General features: G+C 49.8%; 10 non-coding genes and 4 pseudogenes across 10 annotated transcripts; all 14 read right to left on the minus strand.

Annotated features, from left to right (window-relative positions):
• Nucleotides 1-4,022: 4,022 nt before the first annotated feature.
• Nucleotides 4,023-4,141, minus strand: LOC148670920 (5S ribosomal RNA). The gene has a single exon (XR_015937874.1). It is a non-coding gene; the product is annotated as a 5S ribosomal RNA (ribosomal RNA).
• Nucleotides 4,142-4,678: 537 nt separating this feature from the next.
• Nucleotides 4,679-4,797, minus strand: LOC148670921 (5S ribosomal RNA; annotated as a pseudogene).
• A 537-nt stretch (nt 4,798-5,334) lies between these two features.
• On the minus strand, nt 5,335-5,453 carry LOC148670922 (5S ribosomal RNA). Its single transcript, XR_015938605.1, has one exon. It is a non-coding gene; the product is annotated as a 5S ribosomal RNA (ribosomal RNA).
• A 537-nt stretch (nt 5,454-5,990) lies between these two features.
• LOC148670923 (5S ribosomal RNA) lies at nt 5,991-6,109 on the minus strand (annotated as a pseudogene).
• A 536-nt stretch (nt 6,110-6,645) lies between these two features.
• Nucleotides 6,646-6,764, minus strand: LOC148670924 (5S ribosomal RNA). The gene has a single exon (XR_015938607.1). It is a non-coding gene; the product is annotated as a 5S ribosomal RNA (ribosomal RNA).
• A 537-nt stretch (nt 6,765-7,301) lies between these two features.
• Nucleotides 7,302-7,420, minus strand: LOC148670925 (5S ribosomal RNA; annotated as a pseudogene).
• A 536-nt stretch (nt 7,421-7,956) lies between these two features.
• LOC148670926 (5S ribosomal RNA) lies at nt 7,957-8,075 on the minus strand. Its single transcript, XR_015937875.1, has one exon. It is a non-coding gene; the product is annotated as a 5S ribosomal RNA (ribosomal RNA).
• Nucleotides 8,076-8,616: 541 nt separating this feature from the next.
• On the minus strand, nt 8,617-8,735 carry LOC148670927 (5S ribosomal RNA). The gene has a single exon (XR_015937876.1). It is a non-coding gene; the product is annotated as a 5S ribosomal RNA (ribosomal RNA).
• A 537-nt stretch (nt 8,736-9,272) lies between these two features.
• On the minus strand, nt 9,273-9,391 carry LOC148670928 (5S ribosomal RNA). Its single transcript, XR_015937878.1, has one exon. It is a non-coding gene; the product is annotated as a 5S ribosomal RNA (ribosomal RNA).
• A 537-nt stretch (nt 9,392-9,928) lies between these two features.
• LOC148670929 (5S ribosomal RNA) lies at nt 9,929-10,047 on the minus strand. The gene has a single exon (XR_015937880.1). It is a non-coding gene; the product is annotated as a 5S ribosomal RNA (ribosomal RNA).
• A 536-nt stretch (nt 10,048-10,583) lies between these two features.
• On the minus strand, nt 10,584-10,702 carry LOC148670930 (5S ribosomal RNA). The gene has a single exon (XR_015937881.1). It is a non-coding gene; the product is annotated as a 5S ribosomal RNA (ribosomal RNA).
• A 537-nt stretch (nt 10,703-11,239) lies between these two features.
• On the minus strand, nt 11,240-11,358 carry LOC148670931 (5S ribosomal RNA). The gene has a single exon (XR_015937882.1). It is a non-coding gene; the product is annotated as a 5S ribosomal RNA (ribosomal RNA).
• A 536-nt stretch (nt 11,359-11,894) lies between these two features.
• LOC148670932 (5S ribosomal RNA) lies at nt 11,895-12,013 on the minus strand (annotated as a pseudogene).
• A 536-nt stretch (nt 12,014-12,549) lies between these two features.
• LOC148670933 (5S ribosomal RNA) lies at nt 12,550-12,668 on the minus strand. Its single transcript, XR_015938076.1, has one exon. It is a non-coding gene; the product is annotated as a 5S ribosomal RNA (ribosomal RNA).
• Between the last annotated feature and the right edge of the window lie 450 nt (nt 12,669-13,118).

Raw genomic sequence — 13,118 nt, forward strand, 5'->3', positions numbered from 1 at the left:
GAAATGCTATTGAGCCATGAAGACGACCCACCTGTCCCAGTGTATTACCTGTAGTGTTATCTTCAGAAACTCATTACAAAATAAAGACAGGGGCCACAGCTACAGTAAGGTTGTATGAGGTTCGGGGGCCTGTCTGGTGTGTAAAACACTTGGTTTCAGCAGAGTGGGTGCTGTATTTGAAATGCTATTGAGCCATGAAGACGACCCACCCGTCCCAGTGTATTACCTGTAGTGTAATCTTCAGAAAATCATAAAAAATTAAAGAAAGGGGCCACAGCTACAGTAAGGTTGTATGAGGTTTGGGGGCCTGTCTGGTGTGTAAAACACTTGGTTTCAGCAGAGTGGGTGCTGTATTTGAAATGCTATTGAGCCATGAAGACGACCCACCCGTCCCAGTGTATTACCTGTAGTGTAATCTTCAGAAAATCATAAAAAATTAAAGAAATGGGCCACAGCTACAGTAAGGTTGTATGAGGTTTGGGGGCCTGTCTGGTGTGTAAAACACTTGGTTTCAGCAGAGTGGGTGCTGTATTTGAAATGCTATTGAGCCATGAAGACGACCCACCCGTCCCAGTGTATTACCTGTAGTGTAATCTTCAGAAAATCATAAAAAATTAAAGAAATGGGCCACAGCTACAGTAAGGTTGTATGAGGTTTGGGGGCCTGTCTGGTGTGTAAAACACTTGGTTTCAGCAGAGTGGGTGCTGTATTTGAAATGCTATTGAGCCATGAAGACGACCCACCCGTCCCAGTGTATTACCTGTAGTGTAATCTTCAGAAAATCATAAAAAATTAAAGAAAGGGGCCACAGCTACAGTAAGGTTGTATGAGGTTTGGGGGCCTGTCTGGTGTGTAAAACACTTGGTTTCAGCAGAGTGGGTGCTGTATTTGAAATGCTATTGAGCCATGAAGACGACCCACCTGTCCCAGTGTATTACCTGTAGTGTTATCTTCAGAAACTCATTACAAAATAAAGACAGGGGCCACAGCTACAGTAAGGTTGTATGAGGTTCGGGGGCCTGTCTGGTGTGTAAAACACTTGGTTTCAGCAGAGTGGGTGCTGTATTTGAAATGCTATTGAGCCATGAAGACGACCCACCCGTCCCAGTGTATTACCTGTAGTGTAATCTTCAGAAAATCATAAAAAATTAAAGAAAGGGGCCACAGCTACAGTAAGGTTGTATGAGGTTCGGGGGCCTGTCTGGTGTGTAAAACACTTGGTTTCAGCAGAGTGGGTGCTGTTTTTGAAATGCTATTGAGCCATGAAGACGACCCACCCGTCCCAGTGTATTACCTGTAGTGTAATCTTCAGAAAATCATAAAAAATTAAAGAAAGGGGCCACAGCTACAGTAAGGTTGTATGAGGTTTGGGGGCCTGTCTGGTGTGTAAAACACTTGGTTTCAGCAGAGTGGGTGCTGTATTTGAAATGCTATTGAGCCATGAAGACGACCCACCCGTCCCAGTGTATTACCTGTAGTGTAATCTTCAGAAACTCATTACAAAATAAAGACAGGGGCCACAGCTACAGTAAGGTTGTATGAGGTTCGGGGGCCTGTCTGGTGTGTAAAACACTTGGTTTCAGCAGAGTGGGTGCTGTATTTGAAATGCTATTGAGCCATGAAGACGACCCACCTGTCCCAGTGTATTACCTGTAGTGTTATCTTCAGAAACTCATTACAAAATAAAGACAGGGGCCACAGCTACAGTAAGGTTGTATGAGGTTCGGGGGCCTGTCTGGTGTGTAAAACACTTGGTTTCAGCAGAGTGGGTGCTGTATTTGAAATGCTATTGAGCCATGAAGACGACCCACCCGTCCCAGTGTATTACCTGTAGTGTAATCTTCAGAAAATCATAAAAAATTAAAGAAAGGGGCCAGAGCTACAGTAAGGTTGTATGAGGTTTGGGGGCCTGTCTGGTGTGTAAAACACTTGGTTTCAGCAGAGTGGGTGCTGTATTTGAAATGCTATTGAGCCATGAAGACGACCCACCCGTCCCAGTGTATTACCTGTAGTGTAATCTTCAGAAAATCATAAAAAATTAAAGAAAGGGGCCACAGCTACAGTAAGGTTGTATGAGGTTTGGGGGCCTGTCTGGTGTGTAAAACACTTGGTTTCAGCAGAGTGGGTGCTGTATTTGAAATGCTATTGAGCCATGAAGACGACCCACCTGTCCCAGTGTATTACCTGTAGTGTTATCTTCAGAAACTCATTACAAAATAAAGACAGGGGCCACAGCCACAGTAAGGTTGTATGAGGTTCGGGGGCCTGTCTGGTGTGTAAAACACTTGGTTTCAGCAGAGTGGGTGCTGTATTTGAAATGCTATTGAGCCATGAAGACGACCCACCCGTCCCAGTGTATTACCTGTAGTGTAATCTTCAGAAAATCATAAAAAATTAAAGAAATGGGCCACAGCTACAGTAAGGTTGTATGAGGTTTGGGGGCCTGTCTGGTGTGTAAAACACTTGGTTTCAGCAGAGTGGGTGCTGTATTTGAAATGCTATTGAGCCATGAAGACGACCCACCTGTCCCAGTGTATTACCTGTAGTGTTATCTTCAGAAACTCATTACAAAATAAAGACAGGGGCCACAGCTACAGTAAGGTTGTATGAGGTTCGGGGGCCTGTCTGGTGTGTAAAACACTTGGTTTCAGCAGAGTGGGTGCTGTATTTGAAATGCTATTGAGCCATGAAGACGACCCACCCGTCCCAGTGTATTACCTGTAGTGTAATCTTCAGAAAATCATAAAAAATTAAAGAAAGGGGCCACAGCTACAGTAAGGTTGTATGAGGTTTGGGGGCCTGTCTGGTGTGTAAAACACTTGGTTTCAGCAGAGTGGGTGCTGTATTTGAAATGCTATTGAGCCATGAAGACGACCCACCTGTCCCAGTGTATTACCTGTAGTGTTATCTTCAGAAACTCATTACAAAATAAAGACAGGGGCCACAGCCACAGTAAGGTTGTATGAGGTTCGGGGGCCTGTCTGGTGTGTAAAACACTTGGTTTCAGCAGTGTGGGTGCTGTATTTGAAATGCTATTGAGCCATGAAGACAACCCACCCATCCCACCTGTAGTGTTATCTTCAGAAAATCCTAAAAAATATAAAGAAAGGTTCCACAACCCAAAATAAAGCTGGGAAAAGTCAGAGGACCCGCTTAGTGTGCAAAACACTTGCAGCATTGTGGGTGCTGTGGTTTAAATGCTATGGGTTTGTGAACAGAATACCCCTATCCCAGTGCATTGTGCCACATTAAATAAAAGCAAGAGAAAAAGAGATTCAGAACACAAAGCTGTGTCAGTGTTCTGTGTAAAAAGTCGGTATGAACATCATGGGAGCTGTTTTTAATAAGCTGCTGAGTAAAGAATATTTTTATCTTCCTGCTGTCAGTAGTATTGTGAATATAGTTGACCCTTACCTGAATGAAAACAGGACGTAAAAGAAGGGTTTCAGAAATCAAACAAAGCTTTATTCCCGTGCTTACAGTCTGGGTAATTGGAGACTGCGCTGTTCTGCTTCCTATGGTCATATACCGGTTTTTCGCACGAAGCCGTATTGAACAGTATTTCTCGCGTTGTGAACGTGTGCACACAGCGGTCCCCCGGGTTCCAGTTCGTGCGTAATTACGCATCGATGAAAAACCGGAGGTTTTAAAAAAGATAATTAGCTCACTGATAGTTTGATATAAAGGGTGTGGAAATATCCACAAGTCGTGGTCTTTAAAATGCATTTGGTTTGACAGCATTCTGTGCTTCCATCGCGAAGATATGGACAAAAGAATATGCGTGCTTGGTCAAAAAAATGTCATAAAAACGACAAAGTAAAGGCTGAGAAAGCATCCACAATGTATTTTATACACAGAACAAGCATTCTCGCAACTCTAAGAGGTTTCGTGAAAGCGCTACAGGCGTGCCAAAATCGTTTTCGAACTTCGAGCTAACTTTACCCCGGTCGGACAAGCCGCACTGCACGTGTGAACAGGGGAATGAGCGAGCGAGTGGGGATAGGGCGCCTCCTGCGCTTAAAAGCTTACAGCACCTGGTATTCCCAGGCGGTCTCCCATCCAAGTACTAACCAGGCCCATCCCTGTTTAGCTTCCGAGATCAGACGAGATCAGGCGTGCTCAAGGGGGTGTGGCCGTAAGCAAGAGCAATGCTCGCTGGCACCCTTCTTATTGAGAGGACAGCTCCGTCACCTCTTTTACGACGCTGCTTTTTTTCCCTTGCGTTTTTCTCTTCTTCCCACGTTCTCTCTCTTCACTGCCTTCGTCCCCGCTCTATTTCACTTCAGCCTTTCACTCTTGCTTCCTTCCAATGAGGACGGAGCTGCGGGAGAAAGGGCGCTATAGAGGATCGCTGTGGAGAGCTGCTGCTGTGCTTTGATATCTGAGCTCTGTGGAAAACGATCTCAATACAATTCTGAAAAACGCGACTCTCCGAACGCCAGCCGAACAAGTCTCCACAGCCGAAGCGCTGTGTCTCTTTTCAGCTGGCGATAAACCTTTCCTCGATCCTTTGCGGACTTGTAAAACTGTTCCTGATCAGAATAAAAAACGCTCACGCTAATACACAAGCACCCGCGTCTCGCCAAAGCTGACAAATAAACAGACGGACAAGCCGCACTGCACGTGTGAACAGGGGAATGAGCGAGCGAGCGGGGATAGCGCGCCTCCTGCGCTTAAAAGCTTACAGCACCTGGTATTCCCAGGCGGTCTCCCATCCAAGTACTAACCTGGCCCATCCCTGTCTAGCTTCCGAGATCAGACAAGATCAGGCGTGCTCAAGGGGGTGTGGCCGTAAGCGAGAGCAAGGCTCGCTGGCACCCTTCTTATTGAGAGGACAGCTCCGTCACCTCTTTTACGACGCTGCTTTTTTTCCCTTGCGTTTTTCTCTTCTTCCCACGTTCTCTCTCTTCACTGCCTTCGTCCCCGCTCTATTTCACTTCAGCCTTTCACTCTTGCTTCCTTCCAATGAGGACGGAGCTGCGGGAGAAAGGGCGCTATAGAGGATCGCTGTGGAGAGCTGCTGCTGTGCTTTGATATCTGAGCTCTGTGGAAAACGATCTCAATACAATTCTGAAAAACGCGACTCTCCGAACGCCAGCCGAACAAGTCTCCACAGCCGAAGCGCTGTGTCTCTTTTCAGCTGGCGATAAACCTTTCCTCGATCCTTTGCGGACTTGTAAAACTGTTCCTGATCAGAATAAAAAACGCTCACGCTAATACACAAGCACCCGCGTCTCGCCAAAGCTGACAAATAAACAGACGGACAAGCCGCACTGCACGTGTGAACAGGGGAATGAGCGAGCGAGCGGGGATAGTGCGCCTACTGAGCTTAAAAGCTTACAGCACCTGGTATTCCCAGGCGGTCTCCCATCCAAGTACTAACCAAGCCCATCCCTGTTTAGCTTCCGAGATCAGACGAGATCAGGCGTGCTCAAGGGGGTGTGGCCGTAAGCGAGAGCAAGGCTCGCTGGCACCCTTCTTATTGAGAGGACAGCTCCGTCACCTCTTTTACAACGCTGCTCTTTTTCCCTTGCGTTTTTCTCTTCTTCCCACGTTCTCTCTCTTCACTGCCTTCGTCCCCGCTCTATTTCACTTCAGCCTTTCACTCTTGCTTCCTTCCAATGAGGACGGAGCTGCGGGAGAAAGGGCGCTATAGAGGATTGCTGTGGAGAGCTGCTGCTGTGCTCTGACATCTGAGCTCTGTGGAAAACGATCTCAATACAATTCTGAAAAACGCGACTCTCCGAACGCCAGCCGAACAAGTCTCCACAGCCGAAGCGCTGTGTCTCTTTTCAGCTGGCGATAAACCTTTCCTCGATCCTTTGCGGACTTGTAAAACTGTTCCTGATCAGAATAAAAAACGCTCACGCTAATACACAAGCACCCGCGTCTCGCCAAAGCTGACAAATAAACAGACGGACAAGCCGCACTGCACGTGTGAACAGGGGAATGAGCGAGCGAGCGGGGATAGTGCGCCTACTGAGCTTAAAAGCTTACAGCACCTGGTATTCCCAGGCGGTCTCCCATCCAAGTACTAACCAGGCCCATCCCTGTTTAGCTTCCGAGATCAGACGAGATCAGGCGTGCTCAAGGGGGTGTGGCCATAAACGAGAGCAAGGCTCGCTGGCACCCTTCTTATTGAGAGGACAGCTCCGTCACCTCTTTTACGACGCTGCTTTTTTCCCTTGCGTTTTTCTCTTCTTTCCACGTTCTCTCTCTTCACTGCCTTCGTCCCCGCTCTATTTCACTTCAGCCTTTCACTTTTGCTTCCTTCCAATGAGGACGGAGCTGCGGGAGAAAGGGCGCTATAGAGGATCGCTGTGGAGAGCTGCTGCTGTGCTTTGACATCTGAGCTCTGTGGAAAACGATCTCAATACAATTCTGAAAAACGCGACTCTCCGAACGCCAGCCGAACAAGTCTCCACAGCCGAAGCGCTGTGTCTCTTTTCAGCTGGCGATAAACCTTTCCTCGATCCTTTGCGGACTTGTAAAACTGTTCCTGATCAGAATAAAAAACGCTCACGCTAATACACAAGCACCCGCGTCTCGCCAAAGCTGACAAATAAACAGACGGACAAGCCGCACTGCACGTGTGAACAGGGGAATGAGCGAGCGAGCGGGGATAGTGCGCCTACTGAGCTTAAAAGCTTACAGCACCTGGTATTCCCAGGCGGTCTCCCATCCAAGTACTAACCAAGCCCATCCCTGTTTAGCTTCCGAGATCAGACGAGATCAGGCGTGCTCAAGGGGGTGTGGCCGTAAGCGAGAGCAAGGCTCGCTGGCACCCTTCTTATTGAGAGGACAGCTCCGTCACCTCTTTTACAACGCTGCTCTTTTTCCCTTGCGTTTTTCTCTTCTTCCCACGTTCTCTCTCTTCACTGCCTTCGTCCCCGCTCTATTTCACTTCAGCCTTTCACTCTTGCTTCCTTCCAATGAGGACGGAGCTGCGGGAGAAAGGGCGCTATAGAGGATTGCTGTGGAGAGCTGCTGCTGTGCTCTGACATCTGAGCTCTGTGGAAAACGATCTCAATACAATTCTGAAAAACGCGACTCTCCGAACGCCAGCCGAACAAGTCTCCACAGCCGAAGCGCTGTGTCTCTTTTCAGCTGGCGATAAACCTTTCCTCGATCCTTTGCGGACTTGTAAAACTGTTCCTGATTAGAATAAAAAACGCTCACGCTAATACACAAGCACCCGTGTCTCGCCAAAGCTGACAAATAAACAGACGGACAAGCCGCACTGCACGTGTGAACAGGGGAATGAGCGAGCGAGCGGGGATAGGGCGCCTCCTGCGCTTAAAAGCTTACAGCACCTGGTATTCCCAGGCGGTCTCCCATCCAAGTACTAACCAGGCCCATCCCTGTTTAGCTTCCAAGATCAGACGAGATCAGGCGTGCTCAAGGGGGTGTGGCCGTAAGCGAGAGCAAGGCTCGCTGGCACCCTTCTTATTGAGAGGACAGCTCCGTCACCTCTTTTACGACGCTGCTTTTTTCCCTTGCGTTTTTCTCTTCTTTCCACGTTCTCTCTCTTCACTGCCTTCGTCCCCGCTCTATTTCACTTCAGCCTTTCACTTTTGCTTCCTTCCAATGAGGACGGAGCTGCGGGAGAAAGGGCGCTATAGAGGATCGCTGTGGAGAGCTGCTGCTGTGCTTTGACATCTGAGCTCTGTGGAAAACGATCTCAATACAATTCTGAAAAACGCGACTCTCCGAACGCCAGCCGAACAAGTCTCCACAGCCGAAGCGCTGTGTCTCTTTTCAGCTGGCGATAAACCTTTCCTCGATCCTTTGCGGACTTGTAAAACTGTTCCTGATCAGAATAAAAAACGCTCACGCTAATACACAAGCACCCGCGTCTCGCCAAAGCTGACAAATAAACAGACGGACAAGCCGCACTGCACGTGTGAACAGGGGAATGAGCGAGCGAGCGGGGATAGTGTGCCTACTGAGCTTAAAAGCTTACAGCACCTGGTATTCCCAGGCGGTCTCCCATCCAAGTACTAACCAGGCCCATCCCTGTTTAGCTTCCGAGATCAGACGAGATCAGGCGTGCTCAAGGGGGTGTGGCCGTAAGCGAGAGCAAGGCTCGCTGGCACCCTTCTTATTGAGAGGACAGCTCCGTCACCTCTTTTACGACGCTGCTCTTTTTCCCTTGCGTTTTTCTCTTCTTCCCACGTTCTCTCTCTTCACTGCCTTCGTCCCCGCTCTATTTCACTTCAGCCTTTCACACTTGCTTCCTTCCAATGAGGACGGAGCTGCGGGAGAAAGGGCGCTATAGAGGATCGCTGTGGAGAGCTGCTGCTGTGCTTTGACATCTGAGCTCTGTTGAAAACGATCTCAATACAATTCTGAAAAACGCGACTCTCCGAACGCCAGCCGAACAAGTCTCCACAGCCGAAGCGCTGTGTCTCTTTTCAGCTGGCGATAAACCTTTCCTCGATCCTTTGCGGACTTGTTAAACTGTTCATGATCAGAATAAAAAACGCTCACGCTAATACACAAGCACCCGTGTCTCGCCAAAGCTGACAAATAAACAGACGGACAAGCCGCACTGCACGTGTGAACAGGAGAATGAGCGAGCGAGCGAGCGGGGATAGGGCGCCTCCTGCGCTTAAAAGCTTACAGCACCTGGTATTCCCAGGCGGTCTCCCATCCAAGTACTAACCAGGCCCATCCCTGTTTAGCTTCCGAGATCAGACGAGATCAGGCGTGCTCAAGGGGGTGTGGCCGTAAGCGAGAACAAAGCTCGCTGGCACCCTTCTTATTGAGAGGACAGCTCCGTCACCTCTTTTACAACGCTGCTTTTTTTCTCTTGCGTTTTTCTCTTCTTCCCACGTTCTCTCTCTTCACTGCCTTCGTCCCCGCTCTATTTCACTTCAGCCTTTCACTCTTGCTTCCTTCCAATGAGGACGGAGCTGCGGGAGAAAGGGCGCTATAGAGGATTGCTGTGGAGAGCTGCTGCTGTGCTCTGACATCTGAGCTCTGTGGAAAACGATCTCAATACAATTCTGAAAAACGCGACTCTCCGAACGCCAGCCGAACAAGTCTCCACAGCCGAAGCGCTGTGTCTCTTTTCAGCTGGCGATAAACCTTTCCTCGATCCTTTGCGGACTTGTAAAACTGTTCCTGATCAGAATAAAAAACGCTCACGCTAATACACAAGCACCCGTGTCTCGCCAAAGCTGACAAATAAACAGACGGACAAGCCGCACTGCACGTGTGAACAGGGGAATGAGCGAGCGAGCGGGGATAGGGCGCCTCCTGCGCTTAAGAGCTTACAGCACCTGGTATTCCCAGGCGGTCTCCCATCCAAGTACTAACCAGGCCCATCCCTGTTTAGCTTCCGAGATCAGACGAGATCAGGCGTGCTCAAGGGGGTGTGGCCGTAAGCGAGAGCAAGGCTCGCTGGCACCCTTCTTATTGAGAGGACAGCTCCGTCACCTCTTTTACGACGCTGCTTTTTTTCCCTTGCGTTTTTCTCTTCTTCCCACGTTCTCTCTCTTCACTGCCTTCGTCCCCGCTCTATTTCACTTCAGCCTTTCACTCTTGCTTCCTTCCAATGAGGACGGAGCTGCGGGAGAAAGGGCGCTATAGAGGATCGCTGTGGAGAGCTGCTGCTGTGCTTTGACATCTGAGCTCTGTGGAAAACGATCTCAATACAATTCTGAAAAACGCGACTCTCCGAACGCCAGCCGAACAAGTCTCCACAGCCGAAGCGCTGTGTCTCTTTTCAGCTGGCGATAAACCTTTCCTCGATCCTTTGCGGACTTGTTAAACTGTTCCTGATCAGAATAAAAAACGCTCACGCTAATACACAAGCACCCGTGTCTCGCCAAAGCTGACAAATAAACAGACGGACAAGCCGCACTGCACGTGTGAACAGGGGAATGAGCCAGCGAGCGGGGATAGGGCGCCTCCTGCGCTTAAAAGCTTACAGCACCTGGTATTCCCAGGCGGTCTCCCATCCAAGTACTAACCAGGCCCATCCCTGTTTAGCTTCCGAGATCAGACGAGATCAGGCGTGCTCAAGGGGGTGTGGCCGTAAGCGAGAGCAAGGCTCGCTGGCACCCTTCTTATTGAGAGGACAGCTCCGTCACCTCTTTTACGACGCTGCTTTTTTCCCTTGCGTTTTTCTCTTCTTTCCACGTTCTCTCTCTTCACTGCCTTCGTCCCCGCTCTATTTCACTTCAGCCTTTCACTCTTGCTTCCTTCCAATGAGGACGGAGCTGCGGGAGAAAGGGCGCTATAGAGGATCGCTGTGGAGAGCTGCTGCTGTGCTTTGACATCTGAGCTCTGTGGAAAACGATCTCAATACAATTCTGAAAAACGCGATTCCCCGAACGCCAGCCGAACAAGTCTCCACAGCCGAAGCGCTGTGTCTCTTTTCAGCTGGCGATAAACCTTTCCTCGATCCTTTGCGGACTTGTTAAACTGTTCCTGATCAGAATAAAAAACGCTCACGCTAATACACAAGCACCCGTGTCTCGCCAAAGCTGACAAATAAACAGACGGACAAGCCGCACTGCACGTGTGAACAGGGGAATGAGCGAGCGAGCGGGGATAGGGCGCCTCCTGCGCTTAAAAGCTTACAGCACCTGGTATTCCCAGGCGGTCTCCCATCCAAGTACTAACCAGGCCCATCCCTGTTTAGCTTCCGAGATCAGACGAGATCAGGCGTGCTCAAGGGGGTGTGGCCGTAAGCGAGAGCAAGGTTCGCTGGCACCCTTCTTATTGAGAGGACAGCTCCGTCACCTCTTTTACGACGCTGCTTTTTTTCCCTTGCGTTTTTCTCTTCTTCCCAAGTTCTCTCTCTTCACTGCCTTCGTCCCCGCTCTATTTCACTTCAGCCTTTCACTCTTGCTTCCTTCCAATGAGGACGGAGCTGCGGGAGAAAGGGCGCTATAGAGGATCGCTGTGGAGAGCTGCTGCTGTGCTTTGACATCTGAGCTCTGTGGAAAACGATCTCAATACAATTCTGAGAAACGCGACTCTCCGAACGCCAGCCGAACAAGTCTCCACAGCCGAAGCGCTGTGTCTCTTTTCAGCTGGCGATAAACCTTTCCTCGATCCTTTGCGGACTTGTTAAACTGTTCCTGATCATAATAAAAAACGCTCACGCTAATACACAAGCACCCGTGTCTCGCCAAAGCTGACAAATAAACAGACGGACAAGCCGCACTGCACGTGTGAACAGGGGAATGAGCCAGCGAGCGGGGATAGGGCGCCTCCTGCGCTTAAAAGCTTACAGCACCTGGTATTCCCAGGCGGTCTCCCATCCAAGTACTAACCAGGCCCATCCCTGTTTAGCTTCCGAGATCAGACGAGATCAGGCGTGCTCAAGGGGGTGTGGCCGTAAGCGAGAGCAAGGCTCGCTGGCACCCTTCTTATTGAGAGGACAGCTCCGTCACCTCTTTTACGACGCTGCTTTTTTCCCTTGCGTTTTTCTCTTCTTTCCACGTTCTCTCTCTTCACTGCCTTCGTCCCCGCTCTATTTCACTTCAGCCTTTCACTCTTGCTTCCTTCCAATGAGGACGGAGCTGCGGGAGAAAGGGCGCTATAGAGGATCGCTGTGGAGAGCTGCTGCTGTGCTTTGACATCTGAGCTCTGTGGAAAACGATCTCAATACAATTCTGAAAAACGCGATTCCCCGAACGCCAGCCGAACAAGTCTCCACAGCCGAAGCGCTGTGTCTCTTTTCAGCTGGCGATAAACCTTTCCTCGATCCTTTGCGGACTTGTTAAACTGTTCCTGATCAGAATAAAAAACGCTCACGCTAATACACAAGCACCCGTGTCTCGCCAAAGCTGACAAATAAACAGACGGACAAGCCGCACTGCACGTGTGAACAGGGGAATGAGCGAGCGAGCGGGGATAGGGCGCCTCCTGCGCTTAAAAGCTTACAGCACCTGGTATCCCCAGGCGGTCTCCCATCCAAGTACTAACCAGGCCCATCCCGGTTTAGCTTCCGAGATCAGACGAAATCAGGCGTGCTCAAGGGGGTGTGGCCGTAAGCGAGAGCAAGGCTCGCTGGCACCCTTCTTATTGAGAGGACAGCTCCGTCACCTCTTTTACGACGCTGCTTTTTTCCCTTGCGTTTTTCTCTTCTTTCCACGTTCTCTCTCTTCACTGCCTTCGTCCCCGCTCTATTTCACTTCAGCCTTTCACTCTTGCTTCCTTCCAATGAGGACGGAGCTGCGGGAGAAAGGGCGCTATAGAGGATCGCTGTGGAGAGCTGCTGCTGTGCTTTGACATCTGAGCTCTGTGGAAAACGATCTCAATACAATTCTGAAAAACGCGATTCCCCGAACGCCAGCCGAACAAGTCTCCACAGCCGAAGCGCTGTGTCTCTTTTCAGCTGGCGATAAACCTTTCCTCGATCCTTTGCGGATTTGTTAAACTGTTCCTGATCAGAATAAAAAACGCTCACGCTAATACACAAGCACCCGTGTCTCGCCAAAGCTGACAAATAAACAGACGGACAAGCCGCACTGCACGTGTGAACAGGGGAATGAGCGAGCGAGCGGGGATAGGGCGCCTCCTGCGCTTAAAAGCTTACAGCACCTGGTATTCCCAGGCGGTCTCCCATCCAAGTACTTACCAGGCCCATCCCTGTTTAGCTTCCGAGATCAGACGAGATCAGGCGTGCTCAAGGGGGTGTGGCCGTAAGCGAGAGCAAGGTTCGCTGGCACCCTTCTTATTGAGAGGACAGCTCCGTCACCTCTTTTACGACGCTGCTTTTTTTCCCTTGCGTTTTTCTCTTCTTCCCACGTTCTCTCTCTTCACTGCCTTCGTCCCCGCTCTATTTCACTTCAGCCTTTCACTCTTGCTTCCTTCCAATGAGGACGGAGCTGCGGGAGAAAGGGCGCTATAGAGGATCGCTGTGGAGAGCTGCTGCTGTGCTTTGACATCTGAGCTCTGTGGAAAACGATCTCAATACAATTCTGAAAAACGCGACTCTCCGAACGCCAGCCGAACAAGTCTCCACAGCCGAAGCGCTGTGTCTCTTTTCAGCTGGCGATAAACCTTTCCTCGATCCTTTGCGGACTTGTTAAACTGTTCCTGATCAGAATAAAAAACGCTCACGCTAATACACAAGCACCCGTGTCTCGCCAAAGCTG

This window comes from Lepisosteus platostomus, chromosome 5, assembly GCF_059453375.1.
Source record: "Lepisosteus platostomus isolate fLepPlt1 chromosome 5, fLepPlt1.hap1, whole genome shotgun sequence".
Classification (NCBI taxonomy): Eukaryota; Metazoa; Chordata; class Actinopteri; order Semionotiformes; family Lepisosteidae; genus Lepisosteus; species Lepisosteus platostomus.